The following is a 27,766-nucleotide window of genomic DNA, read 5'->3' as shown; positions in this document are numbered from 1 at the left end:
TTTCCTGGGAATAAGTCTGTGTGGAACACATATGGAGAGTCCCCTCTCTTTTCTTCTCTGCCTTCACCTGCATTCCTGCAGAACAGCGACAGAAGGATGCAGCCCCTTTGGGTGAGGAGCTGTGCCCCTTTTCATTGTGTGCTGGGCACTGAGTGCCGCCTTCCAGAGGGGTTTCAACATTGACCTCTGGGCTTCTTTGTGTTGGCATGTGAGGGGAAAAGCCCCCTTCTGCCAGCTCCCAGTGGCTGAAAACCCTTCCAGTGTGTGTTGTAGAGTGTTTGTGAGGTGGATTCCAGGACCAGAGCCACGAACCCAAATTCAGACATGGCAAGGCTTCCGGTCTTGAGTCATGGTGCAGCCCAAAATCTTTCTGAGGCTAATTTGAGTACCGTTTGAGTGGTATTTTAATGACAGTTGGTATCTAGAGCACAAGTGTTAAAGGTTTTGGCTTTACAATATAGCTCTTTTAAACCACACATTTATGTACGTGTCCTATTTAAAGTATACCATACTTAAATTTTTAAATATGACACACAGGTTACTTTCTAGAAGTACTCTCCTTTTAGGAAAATCTTAAACATTAGAAAAAAATTGTACTGGAAAGGGCATGACAGATTAGAGTTACATAGATATATATATGTGTGAAAATTCCCTCCCACTAAGGCAAGAGGAGTCTGCTCCAGACAACTACATGGGAAAACCATGCTATTATTTGAAGCTATACAGTTTTATTAATGAAAAACTGAGGTTATAATGTCATGCCTTTTAAGAATAATATGCAGAGGTCTTCTAAATCGGAGAATATAATGAAAATATAAGCCTGATAATGGACCAGTGCCTTTCTTTTGTCTACCAACAACCTCTGATCTCCAATATAAAAAACTTCAGATGTTTCTTTTTACTGAAAAATGATTTAAGACCTGTACCTTTTTAAGCATGACACTGAAAACAATGTTAAAAATAGCAGTTCAGTTACCACAGGACAATAGATTTTTGTGGTTGGGTGATGGCATGTAAAAGCCCTCAGGCACTGAGAGCAGGCATTTTAACAGTTTAAAGCAAAAAGGAAACACTAGATCATGCATTTTACCTTGATATGTCAGATGGAGAGATTTCATCCGGTAGGGCATGCTCTGGGCTGAATCAGGGATGATGCTGATCTATAACTTGCTTTTTTTGAGTCAAACTTTCCATCCAGACACAACAACAGTTACGGAATAAACCTTTTCTCTTGATAATTTCCTCCATTAACTTATCCCTGCCAATTTCAGAAGAGTGCTCATAATTTCTTGTTTGAATTTGTCTGGTTTCAGTTTTTTGCCTCTGGATTAGACACTCTTCAGCGAATTTCTCCACAGGAAGGTTTTATACAATACGTTCAAATCCCCTTTCTGTCTGCATTTTTATAAAGTAAACAGAAGGACTTGTTACAGCCTCTCACAGAAAGACATTTCCTTCCACCTTTAAATATATTTATGGCTTGTTTTCTGAATGATTTGTCAATGTCACTTTTAAAACATAACAATAAGAAAATGCTAGCCTTAACTGATTCTGCAGTGTTACAAGTATGCTTTTTTTTGCCGTTGCAGTAGACTGTTATGCAAACCACTGAGAATGAATGTCAAATTTCTCATCCAGCAGTTCCCAGCCGAATCTCAGCTTTCCAGGATATAGTCCATCATTCTGTAAGTATAGTCTGAATCTTTCTAGATTTTTTACTTTGCATTCAGTGGTGTTTAAATTAATTCTGTGAATTTACTAAGCAATGCAGGAATGCTTTATGTGATTGTCTTGGTCCACTAATTATCCATTCTTTCTGAATGACTTGGCAAAATACGCTAGAATCAATACTATGTTTAATTCCTGATCAATGACAGAGGTGCTCAATAACATCTCAATAACATGATCACCATTAAACGGAGTTCCCACACTGAAAGCTACCCATGGCCAATTCATAATCTGTTCAATGTACATCTTGCTTATTTAGTATAGACCTTTTTTCCTAAAGAAAAAGTGTGTTATGCAGTACAAAGTTAAACCCCAATACTCCTGACAGCTTATGTTATGCAATGCAGAGGCAGATGGAAATAAAAAACTGAATGGAAAAAACCTTCATCAGGCACTTCACAATGAACAGCTGAGAAATCATGCTGGTTTGACAAGACATTTGAAATAAGCATTCTGACCAGCCTTAAGTATATCCTTATCTTTCCTGACTTTTTAGTCGATTCCCAGGTCAGATTTTTCCATTAGTCTTATAGAATATAGTAAAACACCTTAAATGAGAATTAGGGACCCTAAATTAGGATTAAATTCATGTTTACTTTCTGCAATGCTTGGTATACTTTTTGATCCCCATTGGTATAAAGAAATATATAGGATGATTGACACTTTCAGTCATATGCTAATGATTTGAATTAGAAGTTTTTAAAAGAAATCCTGGAAAAAATTAAAATTTATATTAAACATTTTTTTTTCCTTGTAAGAAGGGATCTTCAATGTATTTCACTTAACTTTTTTAAATTAGGGGCTTTTTGTTTTGCAGTTTATTACCAGTTGTTTGCTATGGGCAGTGCAAATCTGGTTCCCATTGGCTACAATGGCAAAAAATGTAGTTTTGCTGGAGATTCAGAATATTTAATGTGGTACAACATCAGTTTCATATGGGAAAATACCCTATGCTGATCTCCTCAGATTGTAGTTTCACAGTATGTCAGCTTCCATGACGACAGCAGTATAAAGCATTTCCATCTCTTCATCTCTGCTGGGCTAGTGTGAGCTTTCATGATGTTGGGGTCTTGACTGAAACAATGAAGCAATGCAGGTCAAAGATACCCCAAGGGGTATTATAATAAAAAAACCATTTTATTTTCAAACCAGGTGAGTTCAGTGATCTTGGTGACAGTGCAGCCCCACAAAGAATTGTGTCAGCTCAACTGTGCCTGGAAGTGGTGTGAGTGCACACACACAAGAAGATGGGACAGGGATGCACACAGGGAACTTCTTGCTCTTCCAATCTGGTTATACAAAACTGGCAATGTTAAAGTAGTGTGAGTTTTAGTTAAAGTTAGTTATCAGCCAGCAGCAGGCCAACTGTCAAGTACAGACATTTAAGATCAAGATTTGCCTCAATTCCTGGGAGGGGACTTTGTGTTTAAATTACTATCTTAGATGAGCTGCTATGCCTGAATGCGATACATTTGTGTCCAGTCGTGACAACGAAAAGTGGCAGCACAGGTCTTCCATTCATAGGTGTTGTTTAAATCATTCAGGTCATATAAAGGATCCTGAGATCTATTTTTCTAATGTAAAGGAACCTTCCCTGTCCAGTCATCCACTCTGGTAGTCACTCTTGCACTGCTTCAAGGCAGTGGTATGGGATCAAACCCCCTTTGCACCTACACACCCCATACTCAGACCAGGTCTCCTTACTGGCTCCACCCTAGGTTTCCCAGAGCAGCGTCTCAGATGATTGAATCTAAAATGATTTAGTTGTTGTGCAATAACTAAATAACAAAATAACAGCTTGAGCTGGGTGACTTTGAGAAGGGGCCCTGAACAAAGGAACCCTCGTGGGCTTTTATACCCGTACAGTGCAAGGGTGAGAAAGTCTGTGCTCAGGCCTAGGCTCCTGCCCCCAGAGCTCAGCCTGCATCTCTCACTGCAGCTGCACACAGAAGTTCCTGCACCAAGGGTATTCCTCCACGCCAAACAGCATCATGCAGTGTAAATTCTAAGTGCAGTGAATGTGGCAGCATTGAATAAATGTAGCTTAAAATGCTTATATAAATAATTCAAGATCTGATACCATCTTTCTAAATTTCTGTATAGCTGTAAAAAGCAAAACTTCTCCGTTTAACTAAAGTTATTTGTGTTTGCCTAAAAACTACCCCAAGATACATAACTTGTATGGCCAGTGGACATATGCATGCACCATTTCTGCTGTTTTCTGTCTATTTTTGCTTGTTTAAAAGATGATGATGTAGATTTCAAAACGTAAAACCCCAGGCTCAGAATTTATATTGGATCATATCCAAATTATCCATCCCTATTTCAAAGCATCCAAATTTTATATAATGTGTTTTCCAATTAGACAGCTTTTTGAATTCTTTTTCAGATTTCAGTAATGTAAAATCCTTGTCCAGAATATGCCATACTAATTCCATGTAATCAGATTACACGTGTGTGGCAAAATAGGTTTTTATTCCCTTCTATCACCTAACTAATGAGATAAGGAATTAATCTAGTAGGTGGTATAGCCACCAGTTTATAATACTCTAATCACCCTGTTAATTGCTGAGGGTTTTTTTACTTTTCATTTGCTCAAAACACTTGTGTGTGAATGAACATAAATATATTTTTCCTTTACTTTGCAAGGTTTAATCGCATAATTCTTCAGAGTGATGTTAACTAGTGTCAGAATGATTTTTATAACTATTCTTCTACCTGCCTGTCTTGGTTTTTATGTATTACTGTTATGATGCCCTTTACCATAATGAAATAGCTTTGTCTTGCCTTATATGAATTTAGCTACCCATTCTTCTCTCAGTCTCTCTCTGTAAATATTGAAAATAAAACTGGATGTTTGAAACAATTTTTAAACAATGCATATTGCATATATTTATGCAGAAAATAGAGCCACTTAAGTAATAACTGGCAGAGAAACATATCATGAGCAAATTTTAGTGGCATAATTTTCCACTCCATTATATGTTTGGCTTTTCTCTTCAGTTGATTTCAGGTAATTTAATGACCGTTTTCTTCCTATTGTTTGTCAACCTGTTTGTTTGTGTGAAACACTATAAATACTGTCTCAGCATGTTGCCATAACAATTGTTTTATTTTCACGCATGTGGCAGAATCCTGATGACATTGTGACCATATAAACACTTTGAAGGACAAGTGTCTGAGATGTATGATCACAAAGAAGTAAGGGTCCATGTTTTCTATATTTTCTATGCTGTTTTATTACAAGACTGATACTAATTTGAACCATCTTTAAGCTTATTAATAACTTCATTATAATGCTGTTCATTAGAAGAAACAGAAAGCAGGCTAAATTTCATAGTGGGCCAGTCTGACATATATGATGGTTTAATTTCTCTTCCCACCCTTCTTCAAGCCTCTGATGAGAGTATGGCATCTGTGGGTTCAAAAGTGCCATATGTAAATGACTGAATTCTTCTGCAGATGTAGCTTGACGTGGTGGTTGCTGTTTAAAGTTCTGGCTGACACTGTGATGACTTATGTATGTGACAGCTCCATTGATTTCAAGGCCAGTTGAAGTCAGTGGAAATACTCACAATGTAAAGGCAAAATGCAAATTCTTCCTCCATCTCAAAGTAGTTGCACACGAAGAAAGGGCTGCACTGTCAAATGGCAAACACAAGCTTTAAAATGGTAGTGTTCTAGAAAGAGAGTATCTGAAACCAGAAATTATTCATTCAGTGCAGCTGATCATTGTTTGAATAGTTTTTTCTAAGTGAAAAGAATTTCTGCCAGTGGTCAGTATGGAAATCCTAAGCAGAAATGTTAAACTGTGTGCATATTTATCATTTGAATTTTGTGGTTGAATTTCTTTTTGTGCTTTTGTGTATTTTCTAGTTAGGTGTTTTTAGGGCAATATCATACTCTTCCTAGACAAAGTGAGGCACTGAATTAGTGTTTGCTATTGACCTAGGAAAGGTCTACACACATCTAGAGAAACAATTCTGTGGGCTGTCACTGTGCCTGGACTGAAATCAATTAGGCATTAATATATTTTGAGACAATACTAAAGACAAAAGCACCTGCTGCAAAATCACACTTGCTCAAAGGAAGTGATAATGGTGAACCTTAATCCAGCAGTTTATTGGCCAGTTCAGCATGAATTTTTGTCCCCGTGTCGGTGCTGTGGATTGGAGAAGGGATTTGGAGATTTTGCCATTCACACAATCATAATTACTTCCTTGGACTTTAACATCAGAAGAGACCAATTCATGTAGTCATTGCTGCCCACACAAACCCATAGTATTTCCTCTGAATCTGCCTTCAAGAATAATAGTGATGGGTCATCTAGCAAACACCTTTTGGAATCGCAGGCAATCTTGGTACTTAAAATTTGCATAGAGAAAAATGCACACATCTACTGGTGAACTATTAATTTTAAATATTTCTTTCATCTTTCTATTGATGGAGTCTTACCTAAGCTTCTCTCTACCAGATCTTTTTCTGTTGGTATTCAATCCTCCAGTGGGCTTCACCAAGACTAGAGGCTTCTGCTGCACCTCCACATCAGCTTTCTGTAACTCATAATTTTGTGTCACTACTTTATTTCTTCCTCTTGATCAGCAATGTTTCAGGTAGCAAATCTGCTATATCTCTCTGAAAATGAAATTCCTTAAAATAATGTGTATATGGGGTTTTTTTTCCGTTTTACATGTACTTCATGTAAGTGTATACAGATGTGGTCATCCTGATTTCTTATGTAAATGAACAAGCAAAACCAGCACTAGATCTGAGCCCATTTAATGTTCTACCTATGTGAACATGACCTGTAAGCACTGCTTATGAGTTGTCAGTGACAACTAATACCTCTTCATTTTCCTTCCTCCTTTTGTCATCTGATCCCTTCTAAATGGTTGAAGCAGTGGTTTCTAAATTTTTAATCACATAAAACTTCCCAGCAGGATTAAGTAGTATTTTGTAGAATTTACAGCAATGAGTGAACAATTCTACTTTCTGTCCTGTTTATTATATTGGTGGACAGGCAGCTAGAACTGCTGGGGGATTTTGTTTACTTGCTGGCATGTTTTTGAGGTTCCTCTCAATGAAACCAACATTTGGGTAAAACGATTAATGATTTCTTAACCTAAGAAACTGACTGTACACTGAAGTGGAGACCTGACAATGAGGGCACAGCAGCTAATGTGCTATGTGTTGGTGTCACTCACCTTCCAGGGAGGCTGGACATATGCCTGAGATGCTAGAATTGCAATATTTTCCCGAAGTTGTTACTGAAACTCAATAATGCAAGCCAACACCTAGTATCACCTGCTTCAAACAGTTCTTTGCCTTGCAGATGCACCTAAAGTCAGCCATGGGAGGCACAGGTTAGTTTAATATACAGTATTTGGGTCAATGCATTGAAATGTGACAGCTGTGAAATTGGGAAATAGGAAAACCAAGAGCAAATGGATGAACAGCAGCATAGAAGCATAAATGCCTGATTAACTGCAGGCATTTTGATGATCATGTTCAGGACAAATTCCTTTGAGGGAATCTTCCCTCAGCAGCAAAAGCAGAACTCTTAAGGGAACTTGAGGGAATAGTTCTCAAATGGTAGTTTCATAATGGTAAGGTATTTTACAGCAGGAGAGCTTTCTGCATGTATGAACCTTGCTGAAAAATACATAATTGTGGACTGGAAAATGATGCTTAAGGGTTTTTATTGTCTTTCACTCACTAATGTGACATACCTGTATAAGACATTTACATTACATTTACAAAAAATACTAAAAATCAGAAAACAGGATATTATCCTCATTATGCCATTACTTTGAAATGTTCTAAAACAGAAAATAAATCTGGAAAGAAAAAAGTATTCTGCTTAAAACTGTTGAGGCTTTTTCATTTTTACTCTCCACCTTCACTTAGAGGTCAGCATTTATAAATGTTTAAGAAGTCAGGTTTAAGACTTGTTTCATGTAAAAATAGAATTAATTTCAAGGTCTTGAAACAAGAGCAAGTTTTAACTTTACTTATCCCAGCTGTTTACAAAGTTACTGAAAGGGTTAAGTAGCATACTATCAGTCATGCATATGAAATTCGGAGTGAGAGGAAGCAAGTGGATTTGAGGTTGTTCTCCTTCGGTTCATTCAAGGTTCACTGAACAGGAAAGTGAATTTTTATTATCACTTCCTGTGAAAGAGCAGTTGACAGGACCCATCAGGGAACTGCCAGAAACCTCAAGAGTTTTGAGTATGAAGCCCAGAGTCCATTGCAAAGTTTCCATGACAACACACTCATTAAAATAAAAGGAAATTGTGCCTGATATTTACAGCTTTCAGCATACAGTTGAAAGCCTTGTATTTCAGATTTCCAGAGTATTTACACCTGGGACCCAAGAATGCAGGCTGTCAAGAAATAAAGGGTAGTTGTAACATTTAGCTGTGAGAGTGGAAAGGTTGTTTGCAGGTTAGATTTCAGAATTCTTCAATTTCTTGAATTGGAGTGAACATTTCTTCTGTCTCTTTGTGTGGTGTGCTAAAGAGTGAAATGGACTTAATATTAGCTCGAAAACAGTCTTAAGGGAAGGTTATCGTGAGAGCAGTTTTACTGAAGACAGGGGTATTCTTCCAAGAAAAGGGACTTAGCTCTGAAAAGAATAAAATTTAGTTTATTTAGCTACAAATATCTAAATTGCGAAAGATAAATCATCACTGATACTTGCTCAGGTGTGGCAGCAGTCATCAACATTGTGGTAAAGAACTGCAGGGATGAAGGGAGACAATAATAACATAGGTTGTTTATTTAAGGTACTGAAGTCCCAGTGAGTTCTTTTCTTTAGTATCCCTACTGCTTACAGTGCCCTTTTACACCCTCACCCTTAACAATCATGTTGGCTCCCTCTGTGATTTCTGTGCCAGGTTATTTTATTTTTACACAGGTGAGAAAGCTCAAAATGGGGATAAAATAACTAAGGGGAAAAGAGCAGGGATGCCAGGGTAAGGCCAGTAACAGAAATAGAAAGTGTTGTTTGACCTGGGCCAAGAACAGCTCTTATTGTCCCTGATTCTTCCATTTCTGTGAACATACAAGAGGTCAGGCTATAAAATTACTATTGTTTATTTTGACCTCTGAATGGGAGAATCTCACACTTAACACAGTACTTATCACATTTACTTTACAGTAATCAAGTACATTGCTCTTAATAGATATTGTAACAGAGTTAAAGAAAAGAAAAACACCTTACAAATAGACACAGGCAGATGTATACTTCAAATTACATAACTGCCCAGCGTATACATCAATTGTACATTATACTGAGTCCTTTTCTTCCCTGACTACTGGCTTTATGCCGGCTGCTTGCCCAAACAGGTATCAAATTGCACTGTGTGAATAACATCTGAGATGAACAAAAACATCAGTGAGGGATGTGTGTCAGCTGCTTGGGAGGATATGTTTATGCATGCGATTTTATCAGAATTAGCCTGTTTATAGCTTCTGATTTGGTAAATTGCCTGCAAGGTCAGACAGTTGGACTCCTCGCTTTCCCTTGGTCTCAGTGCTTGGGCTTTGATGTCCTTTGGGACTGATTCAATGCAGCAACATTTGTTGCTGCCTTTTTTGCATCTGGTCAGATGGAATAGAGACATAGCTCAGCAAGAAATTGCTGTCCCTGACACTGAGGTGTCAACAATTCTGTGCCTTGAAAGGAATACATTTTACTGTCTCCCCAGTTCATCAAATTTAGCAATTTCCACAAGTAATTCTTGAAGGAAGATTGCACTTTCTCTCTTCTCTGCCCTGAGTTTGTAGTCTTCCCTTGTTACCTATAGCTGATTTTGTTCATTTTTAGGTGGCCGCTTTAACTTCCGTGGTTTTCATATTCAGTTGTCTTTCCCTTGCACACTAAGACAACACTCTTTCCCCTCTGGCTTCCTAGAAATCCTTGCTCTAGTGCTTTGGTCACTGGGTGACTGCAGATAGAATAGGAGCACTGTTTTGCCTGCTGGAGGAAGGCAGAACTCCTAATCTCAGGATGGTCTTTTTCTCACCTGCATACTCTCTCTGAATGATATCCTTCTGGCAGGACCCCACTAATAAGCCCCTGAACTCTTCAGCTCTCTTTGTCAAAGAGAGTGCACTCCAGTACCATCTAATCATTTTCTTAATTTCACCACTTTCATACTGTTAAACCACAGCCACTGTATCAACCAGACATCTAGCATGTATGCAGCTCTTTCTTCCAGACATAAGTGTGACCCTCCAGTTCCTCAGACAGAAAATATGAGACAAGAATACGCTAAACCTGTTGTGTATTAGAAGAGTCAGCCAGTTCATAAAACCCAATTGTAATTTCAAACTGTTCACAAATCAGTTCTCACACATAAGCAAAGAACTTTTTTCAGAGTAGAGATTCTTGGCAATGTTCTTCCATTTCTAGGCCCTATACAGAACAGGCCCTATAGTTGTTTCTCAAAACTTTCTGCTTCATTTCAAGGCTTGTCTGATCTCTAACAGAGCTTCTGACAATAAATCTTATTGGAGCTAAAAGCCCTGTAGCCCTTTGCATGGTGCTGGCTTTTTCCCCCTGTCTATGAAAAGCAGTATCAATCTCTCCATCCTTCAGTCATAAGATATATATCCTTGAGATATGCTAGGAAAGAACAGGAACTGAGCTTGGAAAGACAAAACAAAGTGATGAAAGTTAGTGTGGGAAACGAGCTGGGGGGTCATCTGGAGAGCAAGGGGATCGCAATAACATGTATCCTTTTTATAGTTCTGATTTTTCTAAGACTCAGAGGGATACTTAGAATAAATTAAATTAAATATTTGGTAGGTTGTTTCAATTATTCAAATGGCTTTGAAAATATCAGAAATGCTGTCAGTGTTTCTTTAAATGTTCTTAAAATGCTTTTCAACACAGAAGCCACTGACTGTGTGGAGGCAGGTATAAAACATACAAGAAGTATATTAGTGAGAGGCATGAGGTCTTTTAATACAGTTCAGCCTTTTAAAAATTACTGTTGTCAGGTGAAACCATTAGGTATCCCTTGGAAAATATTTTTACAAGTAAAATCCAGTAGAGCTAGTACTAAAAAAACAGTATTCTGTTTTTACAGTGATTTCATTGTCTTGATGGTGTAACTCAGTGCAGATTGAGTTTCTGTTTTCCCAAGATCATACATCAGTTTTGCAGAAGCACTTCACAGAGTGGAAAAAAAAGTTAGAAAGCTTTAAAATATGACACCATAGTGTAGGGATTCACTAACAGTACCACTGTGAGTATTACAGATGTCAATAGCTCTTTGAACTCGAGTGTCATGCTTACTGTTGTGTACTGTAGCATCATCCACTCCATGGTGCTAGGGGGAAATTCAGGAATGTACACAGAGTGGCTTAATAGGTCTCTTATGGACTTGAAAGGTTAAGAGATTATAAAGATCCTGGATAAATTCTATTCTGAGGACTCTCATGGTGCTGGGGAAGGTCAATAGATGTTGCAAATATTAGCAAATTTGTGGTGACGGACTTGCTATACTGGCTGAAGGCAGACTTACAGGATGAGTGTAGTAGGTGTCTGCAAGGTCAGATGCCCCTTTGCCAGCATCTTTGGAAGATTCCCCATTTTCTGAGCTAATACAGTCATCTCACTTCTTGGGATTTGAGCTTTCTTTTCATCACAAGCATCATCTGCCAACACTCAGCCAGTCAGCAGCTTGTAATTAGCCTCTTCCAATAATAAAGGCACCCAAATCTCAGGGAGCAACCACAGGCCTCACAGATCCTGCTTTTCTGTCTGTGTGTAGCAGATTCTAATAAAAACAACTGCTCTTATTCTTTTTTCCCTTTTCTATCTGAAAGCTGGACACAGAAGTCTGTGAGGTGATTTGAGTTTGGGATCTGGAATTTTTGGATCACAGAGTGAATAAAAGCATGTGGGTGATGAGGATCAGAGGGGCCTCACCACGACTGAAGAGACATACGCTTCATGCACAGAAATCCACTCATGCTGTCTTCAGTATTCTTCTAGGATGCAGTGGACAGGCACCAGCATATTCTCCTAGTATTTATGTTGTGGAGTGGTGATCAGGGTGATGGACAAATTTGCCCATTTTAAGTTGTAAATAGGTTAGAAATGCCATTTTGATGTGCTTTTGATAATGCATAAGACATAAATCCTGATGTCACTGAGATATTAGTAAGGAAGATTTCTGCTAGAATTCCTAGAGACTCAGCTGCTCCTCAGGGCTGTGTATCTAAGGAGTAGGAAGCTGTGAAGGTAGGAAGTTGTGTTAAGTTATAGGAAAACCAGGAGAGCTTCTCTTTGATGTCCTGTGCCCATAACTACTCTCTGCTGCAGAAATCTTCATACTGTCCAAAATACAGAACAGTATTTGCCATTTGATTCAGTTTACTGGTTGAGTGGGTGACCTATCTCCTACATTGCCAGATTTGAAATGGAAAATGATGGTTGCAGGAAGGAGTGAGCTTAGTTAGCATCATCACCCTAGAAAACAAATTTTTGGGGTAATATATTATATCCAACTGTCTAACATAAACTTTAAAAACTCTTTTTTTGCATAAACTTATTTTCAAGTACGTATTGTTCTGGATGTGTTTTCAAAAGACATTTTTGAAAGTTTTGATGAAAAATGGCTGTGTAGAAGAACTTACAGAACCAGCCATCCAGTTCTGGCTTACACTAACCATATGCCAGTACAGCTTGGAAAGAGTACTGTTCAGAGGAATCAAAAATATTGGGAACCGGATTTTAAACTCCAACATATTAATACAAAATTCTGTCATTAATATTTAGTTGAAAAATACTAAAGCTATCAGTATTGTCTCCTGTGTTTAAATAAGCCCATAAAGACATGAGCTTTGTTTACTATTTTTGGTTTTTTTTTTCTTTCACTTTTTAATTTTTTTTTTTTGCTTATTGTTCATGAACTTAACATCTAACTAAACCTTCATTCACAGACAGGGACTTGTGCATGTGATTTTCAATACTTAACCATTGTGCAGGCTCTGTGAAGAAAAGTAGTCCTTCTCCTTACATTATTTATGGCTTTTTCATGCAGAGAGGTGAGATACTTTGAATGGTTCAATAACTGTCTTCTATTTAATTGTGTCAGCAAGAAGAGTCTATTCTTTCCTGTACTTTCCATTCCCTGGTTCTCTGATTTTCTTCTGGCTGTCTCTGATCTGTAAAGACACAGTCCTGTCTTCCTGAAATTGTATCTTCAGCAGGGATAGTAGGTGAATTGGATCAGATAAAATAAAACCTGATCTGTACCCAACCCTAAAACTCAAGCTGAATCAGAATAGTTCCAACTGGCTCCAGTGGCTCTTTGACCTTCAAAATCAATGCAGCAAGGAAGTTATTACATTGCTAAATTACATGGATGTCATTGTTAGTTAGGCACATTTCAAAATATAAACATACACAAAGCAGTTTATTAAATTTCCCACAGACCTGGAAGCTCAGACTAAAACCAGCCATGAAAACATACTGCAGATGTATCAGAATTCTCATGGCTTGGGGGAAGATGAACAGACACAGCAAAAGCATTAAAAACCTTCTGTGGTGCTTTTGCTACTAGGGCCACAATCTTTAAAATTCATACACAAAATAAATTTTTCTTTAGTTTCTTACTAATGAAAGAATCTGTTTCCTGGTCAGTGTCATGCTATAGTAAGTAACCTACTCTTAACCCTTACCCCCACCATTAAGGATAGTACTATAATCACTAATTACTTTCTTTCATTTGGGCTAACATTATGTTTTTCAAAGTCCAGTGCTCTATCAGATGAGAAAACCAGCAGTGAGAAGAATGTAACTGCACCCATCCTACCCTGCATCATGAGAAAGCCTCTGGAGGTGAGTCTGACAGGTGGTGTGACCCCAGCAGTGGGATTTCTTCACCATCATAGATGTCCTCTTAAGTCATCAGTGTGCAGGATCCTTTTTTTTTTCCCTCTTTATGAAAGAGAATGAATGAGAGTACAACTAATAAAACATAAGAGTAGTTTATATAGAAAAAGTGTGATTTTATGTTGTCTCATTTGAAAAATTTCTTTGAATTGTGTTTATAGAACCTGTTAACCAATCTGATGCTCACAATAATAATTGTACTAGTGATAATAACTGTAGTCATTCTACTGTGAAATGAACATTGAGGAAAAAGGCTGTGCTACCAATAATCACTGGAATAGACAGCCACTGGAGCACGTAATCTAACAAATCACTGAAGAAATCACCATAACACTTCCTGGATCAATAATACAAATTGTTTGGTACTTACATAAGTGAAAAGAATGAGACCAATTAATTCCATTGTTGCAAATCACTGATCAGCTGCCTTAAAAAAAAAGTGTTAATTTAAAATCCTAAATCTAAAATATGCCTTTGTGTCATGGGTCCTTGTAACGAGCCATTGAAATTTGAAGTATGTTTTCAGCTGGTGTAAAGATATAAAACTTCATTGAAGTCAATGGTATCATGCCATTTTAGATCAAGGACTAATTACCTTTAGTTTTGATAGTGAAGCCCAAAAGAACACCACTAAGTGGGTACTTCACTTCATCTTTGATGGCAATGAATGTCTAGATGTTGTTTCGCTCCTTAGCTAACAGGATGAGTTGGAAGATTCGGAAAGGCCTCTGCAATAAGGGAAAGAAAATTGCCAAATGGCTGCAACAAAGGAAAAAAAGTAGAAAAAAAGTATCATAACTGAGAGAACAAGAAGGAGAGAAGGGGTAGAGAGAGTGAGCTCACAGGGAAGGACTTTCAAAGGCACCTTGATGCATCTGCTTACCATAAAGAGCAGTGTGATTTTCAAAAATGTATATCTTTTGGGGTAGCCATGCTAACAAGAACACGTGTGTCTAAACACCATGCTTGGGCACGATGTAACAGAGGTTAAGGGTGGCTGAACTCTTGTCAGGTCACTGCAAGTCCATTGGCAGCTCAGTTTGGAAAGATGCTGATTCTCTTTTCTCACGTTTTTTTGTGGACAGGAAAAAGTTTGGTAGCACTTGGCCTGTGTCAGGGGCCCAGGCAGAATGGGAATGAGACAACACCTGGCATTTAAACAGCTGTGAAAATTAAATGCCTTCCAAGTTTAACAGCACCTGACCAGTGGTCTGTGGATTTAAAATCCGGGGATATGCTCTGAAGTCCTAGCAGGGTGCACAAAGTCCCTTTGTGGATCATATCTAAAATGTCTTAGAAAATCATGCAAAGTGTCTAATTCACTTCAGCAATGTTGTACTTAGGTTTAGTTTGGATCTTTGAAACCCACATAATAAAACAAACAAACAAATAAAAACCTTAGTTAAAGATTATTTACCAACCAGTTCAATATGCTTATCTACATTCTTTGTGCAACAGTGATATTAATCCAAAGTTATGCAGTGTTTTGTTATAAAGGAACATTTGTGTTTGATGTCTTAGACAGTTGTGATATTTTCAGCTACTGGGTATAATTATATCTTTAATAAAATTATTGATGGAGCCAAATTGGTAAAAAAAGTTAAAATTAAGTGGCAAGGGATTCAAGACCAGTGATTGGGATAACTGATTTTTAACAAATTTTTACAATGAATTATTTTGCAGCTTATAATCACTTACATCAGTTACAAATCAGAACTTAAAATGTTTCAGTAGTTTGTATGATTTTTAGAGTTACTTAGCTCCTATATAAGTCTAATCATAGATTTTCAATCATGGAAAGCTTTGTCAAGAAGGGCAAGCTTCCCCTGATATAAAAAAAATCTAAAATGATAGGGTCTTTCATCTATATAAAAAGACACCAAACTTTGTCACTGTCTTTCTGTGATATGAAAGACAGTTGAGGCAGAAGTCAATGGTAATTTTTCATCAGAAGGGAATTACCTGTATGTACATTGCCAAGGTAGCAAAATAGAGCTGTAGGAGATTCTTTACAGTAATTGCATTAGTTGTGTAATAATAGCAACAAAGATACCATAAACAGCATTACAACAGAAACAAAAGCCCTATTCCTTTAGTTATATTGGATCCAAATGTTTAGTGAAACATTACTCTTTTTAGGAACTTTCATAAGCAAACAAGATTGACAAAGATTAGAAAGGGAAACAAAGGTAAAACAAGGTGTTCATGATTACAAAACAAACGAGTGGCACAAGACAAGAATAAGATAATAAGATAGCCAGTCTTCTTTCTTACAGACTTTTCATATTTTCCATCATAAAAATAGCATAAAATTGTTAAAATGAACTAATAGAATGCATATTAAATTAGCATCTGTAGGATTACCATTAGCAAATCATGCATGCATTTTTGCCTAATTGCTACGTACTCTAAATGTAAAAAAGAACAATTCATCTGCTTAATGTTCAAACCTTGATTCTGTAGTAGTTGAAGCACTGAAAATAAAAAAAAAACCTGCTAAGGGCAGTTATCAGCTGGCTAGATCAAAGATTGCATTCGTAGAGGTCTTAGGTATTTCTTAGGTAGGTTTCTGGACTCTGATGTCCACCTCTCTCTGCTTTATTAGGGGAATGCATTTGTAAATGAAAGAGAAAAGAGGGAGCAACAACAAAAGATTAAGTGACTTGCTGATTTAGGGAGAAATAAATTGTGTAAGAAGTCAACCTAAAGAACTGTGGTTTCCTATTGACCTGTATGCTTTAAATTTCTGTACTGGCACTGAACTACTCAAAATCCTATTATGTTCCTATATTATCCTTTCTTAGCTCCTCTTTCTCCAGGCTCATCTAAGCTGTGCATTAGCTGATTAAACAGCTGGTTGGTGGCAAAAAAAAAAGTGTGATAAGCAAGCTGAATTTACCTTTTCTCAGTAAGAGCTGAAATTGGTCTTTATTTCCCATGCTTAGTTAACAATTTCCACAAAATTTGTTGAAGTGTGACTTTGTTACCTTTATCCCTCTGTCAAACTTGACTAAAATTGTCCAGTGGGTTCCAAAGTCATGGGAGACAATTGGACAGATATCTGCACAAACAACACAAATCACATCAAGATTGTTTCTTTAGGAAAAAAATAGCAGAAAATAAATATAGCAGATCTTGGTTTATTTTTGCATTTTCACAATTTATTTCTTAGTTTCATTTTGCAAATGTGAATCATAAATGGGTGGTGGTTATTGTTCTCATGGGAGACTTCGGTTTCATCTTCATGCTCTGGGAGATCAATGTGGCTTTGGTTTTTCCAACAAATATCTGGGGTGATTCAAATTCAGCTGCTAGATTATACAAAGCACTGAAGTGTAATTAACTCATGATTATTGAAAAAAATGAGAGAACTTAATAATGTTATTTTTTAGAGCCAATGTCCTAATTGTATCATTAAATAACCAAGAACTTTTATCTCAGTTTTCTGCTTATTAATTTAAAAATAAATGTGAAATTTTGCCAAATTATGGACCAAATATTTTCTTCAGTTCTTTCACTTTTATTTTTTCTTGAATGTCTGGAATTTATCTCAATACCAAAAGTGCTGAAATAATGAGGGATGATATTTGACATGATGAGGGGATGGTGTTCAAGCCTGAACCTTTACAAGAACATTGCATGACAGTTCTAACCCAAATTTGCCAAACGGACAATTATTTGTCTCAAGTTCTAAAAACATGCAAAATGCTGTTGGTTTCCTGAGAAGGAACACTTAATGAAGGTGGTATTGAGAAATATAACTGCTTTTGAAAAAAACAGGATTCCACAGAACAAAGGGAAATGGGGAGTAAATGTCATATTTACTAACAATAGTCCTATTTGGTAACGAAATATTCTGTCTTGAAGAGCAGCAAAATTAATCTGGATGAAACACCAAGGAAAATATCAAAGGGAACAATAATGTATCAGCAAAAAGGACAAGATGATCTACCCAGTCGGTGCTTGCAACTGTTACAATTCAAATCAGAGTAGTCTACTGTAACTGAGAATGTCTGGAGTCGTTGTGTTTCTTTTAAAGAGGCAGAGATGCTCCCAATTATGACAATTGTCATAAAGTACTACATTCTTTGAAAATCTGTCGGAAATTTTTGATGTTTTTGAAGGGTAATGCAGATGTTTCTCCATTCAAGGCTTCATTTATTTTCATGTGAAAAGAAGGAAAGAAGAAGAGTGGAAGTGAGACATTTCTGTTTATGTACACTATATCCTTCAAAGGTGGAGACAGGGCAGGAAGACTCTAAAGAACAAATTCCGGAATAAGTAGTGGAATCTGGCATGTGTAATCAGCAGCTGATCCTGAACCTGAGGAGGAGGGTTTCATTATTGACAAACCTTTCTTTATAATTTAAATGGTTTCACCATTGAAGAACTGAGCTGCCCAGGCTCTCCAATGGAAAGTTTTTAATAGTGATATAAGAGCTCTATCCCATCTAAAGCCATGTTCAGCTGATGTTTCTTTACCCTCCATATTGCAACAAACCTTGTAGAATGCTCCTGCCCCCAGCTCCCTAAGGCTCCTTGTCCTTATGTCCTCACTTGCCGAGCAGGTCCTGGCAGGAACTGCAAAGCTTGCACAGGTGATGGGCTCACAAAAGCTGCTTTCTTACTTAACAGCAAATTAACCCCAGTATCATTGCTCTGTAACAACTGTCCATGTGCAGGATCTTGTGATACCTGTCACCCAGTTTTCTCTGTCCACATGTCAGGCAACTAAAGTGAATCATTCTGTCTGACACTATGATCCCTAAGGATACAGAAGCCAGCAGGGGGACCATTCATCACATTTGATAGTAGGTATTTAAATGCAGTGAAATGTTCTCAGTTTGTGAACAGCTCTGCTTCACTAAGTGTAGAAGATCTATATCTCTACAGATATCCATCTATATCCAGCTATTATATCCATCTCTCTCTCCATCTCCACCATCTCCCTCTCCCTCCCTCACAGTCCTCCACCTTGTATCTTTATCATCTCTATAGGTGAATTAGATGATACAAAAAGTTTTCCAAAAGTTAAAGATCCCTGAGGTAAATTTGAGCTTCATTTGCATATTCTGCATTCCACATAGGATAATTTGAGATCACTCTAACAACAAATGGGGCAAAATGGTAATTAAGAAATTCTGGTAAGGAGTTTGGAAGTCCTGGTTTACCTTTTGTCTGCGACATCTGGGAAAAGGGTCACACAGTCTTTCAGGCATACAACTCCAGAGGGAGTGGCAGACTTAAGAAACTGGACCATTTCCACTGCTTTATGCAACCCTTGGTTTCTAGGAACTGCATTGAAAAGGCTTTCTAAAGGGCAAAATGGTGGTGAAAGGCAGGTTTGCTTTCCCACAATATTATATGCACTAGCTCCTCTCCAAGAATATCTGTGCAGGAGGACATGGAGCAGTCAACTGGGAAATGAAAAATGGGAGTACAGAATTAGATTTGCAAGGTAAAGATATTCTGATCACAAAGGGATCTTTTACTTATAAAGTAAGGGCACTGCTGAAACTTGAATCGAGGCTAAAGTAAATTTGACCAGTCTCTTGGCCACAGACATGCTAATAAAAACCTGAAAGTCTCATGTTAGCAATCAAGAGACTGTAATTTGCAGTACAAAATAAATTCATGAAATCATTATGAAACTTCAAAACAAGATCTCATTCAGAGTCTCCAAATTGCCTTCAGTAACTTTATTTCCTTTACAAGGGATAGAAAACTGTAAGGCATTGAAGCAGGATAAAAATGATGAAGGTTTTTCAATGGGCTCATTGTAGGAATAAAGAAAATAAACTATCAAACTGGCCTTTATTGTCAAGGTAAAGAGACATTTTTGTGCTGAACATTTCTACAGTGATTTGTGAGACACACTGTCTCCATGTAAAGTTTACATCTATATCCTATTCACATTTTGGTCCCGAATACAGCAAGAAAAAATAGGTTAAAATAACTGTGAATTATTCTCCAAAAAATTATGTCACCATTACCTCAGAGTAAATGTGTCTTTAGTTTTTTGTTGCTCCTTAAATAGCTTTTTTGTGCTGCTAGAGTTTAAGCACTGCTGGAACTCTGTCAATTCTTGACCTTATTTTTTTTCTTGCCTAAGTAAGGAAAACTCCCAGCTGATTGTAAGAGTGCTCTGTTGCCATTACAAAAGACCCTCTTCTTTGGGAAAAAAAAAAAAGCTGAATTTCCGGTGTGAGATCATCAGGTTCAAGAAAAGGAGAAAAAATGTCCTTAAAAAAATAGCTGAAGCAGACAGCAGAGCAGGAATTGGTGATTATCTGGCAGACAGTCAGATCAACAGTCATGGCAAGGAATGAGGAACACTGGCTCTGCAGCTGCAGGCTAAAAAAAAATCGGTGAGTCTCTAAACAGTGAGCATTTATCAACAACTGGAAGCATTTAGACAAAGCAACTAATTTTTCATTGTTCTCTTTTTATAAGCATTTTTTTGCTACATTTTTCTCCAGTCAGAAAGGCAATTAACATACAGAGTTCTCATCGCTCCTTCTGAGAGCTTTCTCTCCTTTCTAGGACTGACAAAGTAGAGCTGGTTGCACACAAGCAGTTTTTGGCATGACTAAAAGATCTGGGGGCAAGGCAGATAGTCTGCATAATTTATTTATTTTTAATGGGATAAAAGAGGCACTGTTCCAAACAAGCTGAATTCTGGTGGGAAAGAGCTTGTTCCTCCCCAGTTATGCTCTGTGTTCGAAGTACTCTTTAGAAGTTTAGGACCTTGGCCAAATAATACTTAGTCCCTTTCAGATGCCTTGGGCTATACTGCTGAGACAGAGAGAAGCAGAGTTCATGGACTGATCACTTTGCATGGAATTTCAGTTTACTGTCATTGAAGACCTCACAAAGTTGAGAGAGGCATCACAGGCTTGCTCTCTTCTCTTACTACTGTGGCTTCTCAGAAGGATACATGCACTGAAGTTGTTAAAAACTGGGGTAGAAAGAAACATGTGAGTATTAAAAGTAAGATATGAGTGGTGGGATGTGACACTAATGACAAAGTTTTGCTTTTACTCTTATCAGAAGGATAAAGTCACAGAGCAACCACACTGTAATCGTGAGATATCATTGTCTTACTCCTTATGATTTCCTTTGGCATGAGGGCCATGCTGGTACAATCTGTCCCTATCCTCAGCATGCAACAGAGTGCTTTTTCCTTTATTTTCTTCATGAATTCAAAGCCTGTGCACATAACAGGGAGGCAAAATGCTTTGTAAAGTGCTGCAATACAGAGGGAAAGCTCAGCATACATGGGAGTGCATGCTAGGCAGGAGCATACGTTGATTTGAGGGAAAACCCTCCCTGTCAATATGCCTTCTGGGGCCTGTAAAAGAAGATTAGATAAACACAAAAAATTTGTGTCAGAAAGCAAGTTTTTCCTATGGGAAAAGTGACTGGATGTTCTAAACATTTTTTATTATCTCCTGTGAGATACATCAGCTGAGGGCTTGGCCCTTCATTTATACTAATTGTATGTAATTCATTGCTTTGAGAATTAACTAGGTGGCAGTAATCACTCAATGATCTCAGATGTATATCATAAAACTTACGGGTTTCTTGTCAGATTAAAATTGGGGGAGGGGAAGGATGGACAAGTTTCAGGTCTTAAAAGAATATTCTGTCTTAATTGAGCTTTGCAGCAGCTTATGTAGCAGATTTATGACTAGCACAAAGAAAGCATTCATGGGTCCTAGTTCATCACTGACACTGCAGATGCACAGAGCCTTTAACTCTATGTGCTATAAGGAGCTGCTGAATTTAGAGAACTTTATGTTTAGTTCTCAAACTGTTAACAGAAAATACACACTGTGCAGAATATTATCCACTGTTGCTTCATCCTCACAGGAACATCAGTGTTCCACTATTCTTTACATTAAATGTGTGCCATGTAGGAATTCACAGGGAGAGAAAAATAGGAAAAAAGAGGTGGAGCTCTGATGGAACTGAAAAAAATAGTTAAAAAAAGAATACAAAATATGGTGTAAAGCTTGATACAAGCCTGTGTCTCCTATAATGCATTTATTATGAAATTACTGTAGACAAAAAAAATTTCTTCAGTCTGTGTCAGTAGCAGCAACTGGGAGGACAAGAATAAAAGTAAATTGTAAGGTATAAGAGCCTCTCTAACTGTACAGCTTGCAGGATAGAGGGTCCACTAGAAATACAACTCTGTAGAGATCTTACTTCAAAATCTTTTGGTGGTAAGGTGGTCAGCTTCTGCCTGTGAAAACTCTAGGGTTAATTTTTCCCTTAGTCCATAGTTTCCTCCTGAATGTTAGGAGATTGGCTGATTTATAGACAGATTTGAGAGATTGCTTGATTTTACTTGTAAGGGTTTTTAAAGTTTTCTCAATTTTGAACTAATGTGATTCAGTCAATATCTGTCTAATCTGGGACTAGATGTTTTCAAATGGTGTCTGTGAGTTCATGCTACAAAGCCCAATCTTGTTAGAAGTGATTTGACAAAGTTAACTGCAGAATGAACCTCGTCAGAATTTTGACTCAGGAATGGGGAAACAAGATGAGAGAATATTTTTTGATTCTGAGCAGGGGAAGAAACCACTGGCATGAATTTTTGTGGAAGAGCTATTAAACAACCAGCAGTAGCAACAGAACATTCATTCAATTTGCAGCATGGAAGTGTTTTGGACTGATGCTACTAAAGAATCAAATGTGGTATCTTAGTAAATATTTATCAAAATAATTATTATTCCTGACTAAGGATTCCCTGTGAAATTCACAATAAAACTCCAGAGTCAAAAGGAAAAGAATCATAAGTAAAGACTTCTATGAAACTTCTAAAAACCGAAGGGAAAGGAAATGATACCATTAATGTAGCAGATTCTTAAAATAGTGTGTGACTGAGTAGAAATGCTTCTGTACAAGGAATGCAATATAACAAAGATACCCACATCACTGTAATGAAATTTCCGTGTCTCACATTTTCCTTGGTTGAGTTCATATTTTTTGTTTTTTTCATAATAAGATCATGAGAAATATAAGAGTTTTTTTCTGCTTTATTCATACACGTTTGTCACCTATTTTCCTACTGATTATAAATGGAGCATTGGTTGTGCTTCACTGAGTCTGCATGGTGATTGAAAGGAGGTTCTTTATATTACTACCAATAAATAAATAAGCAAATAAAAATGACTGTATGCCAGAGGCTGTTCCACGTATTTATTCAAAGCTCCAAATTATGAGAGAATTTACAAGGATCAGTACAGCACCCAAGGGCTGTGCTGAGCTGACAGGGAAGAAGTGAATCTCAGCCAGTGTTAAAAGGAAGGGGAAGTAGGAGATGAGGGAGACACAAGCTCTGCACTGCTCTTTGGCATTACTTTCCACTTACTACACACTTACTTACTTACTCCACTGCATATCTGAAAAGTGTTGGGTGCATTTGTTTTATCCGCAGTGGATATCACTGTGGATAGTTTACTGCACACACTGTGAAGCAATGGAGAAGATTGATATAGTCTTTTGTCATATCCCAAATCCATGTTGTTGTGCTACAAGGTGTGACATTTTAGTCATTAGTTTTACCACAGTGAAGATAAAAACATATATTTGGAGGAACATGCATGAACATATATGTATGTATACAGATATATTTGGAGGAATAGGGACTTTGGTTTTTTCAGGGTGTTGAAGTTTGAAAATACCTTTTTCTCATTTTGTCTTTGACATTTGTGGTTCTCTCTTTACAGCACTAGATTCAGCATTTGTATTTGGAGTTTTATACTTTCTAAAAATATTGCAGTTTAAGTAATATATTTATCCGCCAGATTAGTATGTTGTTACCACACAAATCCTTTATTCTAGAGAAACATTTTCCAAAGTATGTTGCTAAATAAAAGCTGACTTATTACCCCCAACCTTAGGAAAAAAAGCCCTTTTTTAAAAAACAAAATGTCCTACTTCTGCTATGAATATCATCTATGACTTTTAGTGTGTGTTTTCATCTTCCTTAATTTCTTAAAGTATCTCTGTAACAACCTCCTCTCTTGTTTTACTATTTACCAAGATAATAGAAACCAACCTGGTATTTTCTTGTAGGATTTCTTCTTAATCAATACATGTGATCTTTCTTATCTATGAAAGAGAGAGAGAGAGATACATTCCTTTACTCATGGGATGCTGTATTGCTTAATTATATTTGAAGTATTTTGAAATTCATCAATTGTCCATGCTGCAGAATAGTTAAGAATGTTGAACTTGATGAAAATATTAGAGGGCTTTATCAATGATTATCTAGTGAATACAGAAGATCTGTATTACTTTGCTAGACCTTTGAGAACATATTTTAAGTACCCCCAAATTCCTGTTTACATAAGGGCATGTAAACATTATAATATTATGCACAATTTTATGTTAAGCCTGATAACGTCTTTTTGAGAAATCCAGTAATGAGGATTGTTAAAAGCATGTTGTAACTAGCCCCTTACCAGAGAGGGAATTCAAATAGTCCAGATGATCAGCATAACAGCTGAAAGAATAGAAATATATGAAGCTACCTTATGATTTGCTTTCTCTCTTCTTCATTGCGGATCGTGGGTTCATTAACCTCTGATCATGTTTGGTTCCCTCAATTCAGTTCCCTCCAAATAGTTCTCATCTTTGTAAGAGAGGCCAAGTAAATGTTAATATAGAAGAAATATCTCCTCTAGATAAAACTGTAAAATATATTTCAATTGGCTAATTATTTCGGTCTTGAGTGGCCAGTGAATCAGTGAGACTGCTTCTGAACACATCTTTCTGTTTCTATGAGCACATCAAGGACTCTTCAAATTATATGGTCCCTTTCACTATGAATAAAAGCAGTGTTATAACACAGATAAAAGAAATTAAAGAAAGTAGCCACATGATAGTGCTTCTGCAAGTTATATTACTGCAAACAAAAACTTTAATGATGGGATTATCATATTAATGTCTTATGATTTAATATAATGATAGGATTGTCATATTAATGTCTTATGACACAAAGGTATTGCAATAAAAAATCTTAATTATAGTCCTTCCACTAATTGCTATTATATATTTTTAGAGCATTGGTCAATTTAGTTTTTTTTTTTTTTTTTTTTTTAGTTCCTGACACTCCCTGCAAGAAAGGAGAGAAAATTGGACTACATTCTAGAGTCCCCTCTATTAGACCCTATTGTCTTCCGGATCTACAATTTAGTATTTTTTTGCTACAGCATTCAGAGATCACTAGAGGATCATCCCTTTAATATGAAGATTTCATAATGTCTGCAGGATTTTGTTTCAATTTTAATATCAAGAAATCATTACAGGAGAGAGAAATACAACTAAGCTTAACTTTTATTCTTGCTATTTTCTAATCTGAAATAGACACTTTCTGACTGAATGCTGAATGCCTCTTGTTGTGAAAAAATATTGCTAAGAGCTGAGGATTACCCTCTAGACTCTATGGCTTGCTGCAAAGGTGCAGCATTTTGTGAGAAGGGGAATGTGCTGAGTCTTGAAGTCATGCTTGCAACTGATTTTATGCCTACATTTCCCTTCATAAAAGTTATTGCTTGTTCAACTCTTAACAGAAGTTTCCAAGTTGAAACAGGCAAACTGATGGAAGCCAAGACATCACTCAAATGTTCCAACCTTAAACATAAAGTCTAACATTTTATGTTTATAGCAGTTTGTTTGGGGTTGCTTTATTTTTTAATTCCTTACTATTTGGGGACCTTATTATATGATCCTTCATCTTGGAATTAAAATGTCATTGCTGTACCTTTTGGCATCTTTGGACCTGCACAGAATAAAATGTACCAGGAAGACACCAGGATATACTGGACTTTTTTCTTTGGTAATATTTCCAGATGAATTTTCCAGGCTCAGGTGCTTTCACTAAAAATTATTAAGATATATAATAATAGATTATTTTGAAGTTACGGGTTATCATGAATGGATCTGAAAATCCAGAACTGTTAAAATCAGCTAGCCAAGATCCAGATTCATACTCTGTTAAAATTTCATCTGATTGAATAACAATTGCAGATATATTTGCATCAAATTTTAAAGAATTTTGTGACTGCATATTGCCATTTTCAAGACAAAGAACATTAGGGTCATAAAAGCCTCATTCTATTAGAGGTAGCCAAGTCATTCTTTGAAAGAAAGAGTTGAATAAGTTAGAATATATAATTTTTATGTGAGAAATGATGTTTGAGGAGGGATTTGGAAGAAAAATGGCTGAATGACAGTGGCACTAGTTTGGAAGTGATTTGCATTTTATTATTCTGATCTCTCTGCACCAAGATTATAAATTGATAAGTTACTGAGACTCATATAAATTATATACAAAATCTCCAAAGAAATCCTGCCACATTAAAAAAACATGAAAATTAAAAAACGTAATTTCTGAAACAGAAGAATGTCACTACTTGAATTCTATCCCTGTGCACTTGTGTATTACAGAGCAGCCTTAAAATTGCATGACTATTCACTAGCATAGTCACAATATTTTGTGATTTTTCCATCCACTGGGTCAGACTGCTAATTTATATTCTTTATTTTCTCTCTATGCTGTCTGATCCAGCTTTTGCTCCATCTAGTTTACTTATCTGGCTCTATACTGTGCTCATCCTCTGATTAACTGATTGCTTTCACATCTCAAGTCACCATCAGTTTGGTTTTACTTCCTTTTTTGTTTTCTACTATGATTTTAGAACTATCTGCAGAAGTATTAACCATTTACTCTACAAGTGCGTATGCACAAATCAGCCCTTGAGGTGGTGGTAGGTAAGGAGCCAATCTTATTATCCTAATGAGTGCATTCAAAAGCCTAATTTTGTCCTTTCCTCTGAAAAATGTCGGCAGTAAAATTTTTTCTGTCTTATTATTGATAGATACTGCATCTCTGTGACCAGAGCCAGTCTGGGAACCAGAAGAGACTACATGAATGCACTGGGATTGGAGAACTCTGAAATTCTTCGGACCAAAAATCCCAATCCTGTGCTGAACTGTTCCTTTGCTGAGGAAAAGTCAGGAACCAGCATACTCCTTTCCCTAAGCAGCAGGGCACTGTGTTCAAAAGAGTGCTTGCAAGAGTGATCCTTTATTTCAGACATCCACACACCATAGGTGCAGGTCTCTGCTGTCTGTCCTTGGGGAGTGTAGTTTGCTCTCCAGCTGGTTAGCATTTATGCAGCAATCAGCAGGAAGAACTAAGTGGAGCTGCAGTGTTCCTGTGTAGCTCAGCAGAAAAAATGTTCTCTGCTCTGCATTTGTTTGGACTGCTCAGATAAATTCTAATCGACAGGCTTCAGTAGCACAGCCATTACATGTGCACTCACCACTGCACTGGGTAGGGAAAGATTGAGCTGCATGGAGTGCTGACAATGAATAGGCCAAAAGTATCTTGTGGAAATGCAGTAGTGAGATTTCAGTATTATACACTTTCATTGATTTTCACAAAGTATTTAAATTATTTTTTTTGTCAGAGTAGCCAGGAATGATCGTAACATAGGGTTTGCTTTTGGTTGGTTGCTTTTTTTGGAGGGGGAAAAGCATAAAGGTTATGGAAGGAGGTCTATTAATTATTGTATATAACATTACTGAATTCATAAATGACAAGTTAACTTTTTCCCCCTTGAAATTATTTAGGGCAACTACACCTCTGCCACTGCAATGGCAGATGGAAGTGGGAGGGAGTTCATGCCCTCTGACCGTGCTCTGAGATGGCTGCATGAACCTTATGATGCCTGCCCTTTAACAGAAAAGAACAAGTTTGTAACAGGATGAGGGATCCACCCAAAAGGAATCCTTTGAGTGATCAGCAGCGCTGCACTGCCTTGTTACTTCAACCTGTTCATCACGAGACCTTTTGCTCAGTTCTTCCAGAGTGCAAAAAGCATTTCTGTCTTGCCTACTTGGCTTAAAATAAAATTCTTCAATGAGCATCAAATTATCCATGGTATATTTCTATCCAGTGCAATACATTAACTTAATCTGGATAACATGTAGTTTCATGTAATCCCTAGGTGATAATTTGACTGAAATATTCTAGGGATTCATTATGAGTGTCTTATCCACAGTATCAGAGAGGGAAATAATTGTATGCACTTGACAGAATGAAAT

The 27,766-nt window shown here is 37.1% G+C and overlaps 1 long non-coding RNA gene across 4 annotated transcripts; it reads left to right on the top strand.

Annotated features, from left to right (window-relative positions):
• LOC138098830 (uncharacterized) lies at nt 1–25,464 on the top strand. Of its 4 annotated transcripts, XR_011146650.1 has the most exons (7): nt 1–111; nt 1,590–1,685; nt 4,860–4,929; nt 12,688–12,792; nt 13,507–13,588; nt 19,755–20,010; nt 24,758–25,464. It is a non-coding gene; the product is annotated as an uncharacterized lncRNA (long non-coding RNA). The 4 variants fall into 4 exon arrangements; XR_011146651.1 differs by lacking the exon at nt 19,755–20,010; XR_011146648.1 differs by lacking the exons at nt 19,755–20,010; nt 24,758–25,464 and adding an exon at nt 14,728–17,073.
• The last annotated feature ends 2,302 nt before the right edge of the window (nt 25,465–27,766 follow it).

The sequence above is a fragment of the Aphelocoma coerulescens genome, chromosome 1A (genome assembly GCF_041296385.1).
Source record: "Aphelocoma coerulescens isolate FSJ_1873_10779 chromosome 1A, UR_Acoe_1.0, whole genome shotgun sequence".
In the NCBI taxonomy this organism is placed as follows: domain Eukaryota; kingdom Metazoa; phylum Chordata; class Aves; order Passeriformes; family Corvidae; genus Aphelocoma; species Aphelocoma coerulescens.
Note: the sequence above shows the minus strand (reverse complement) of the source record. Positions and strands in the feature narration are given on the sequence as shown.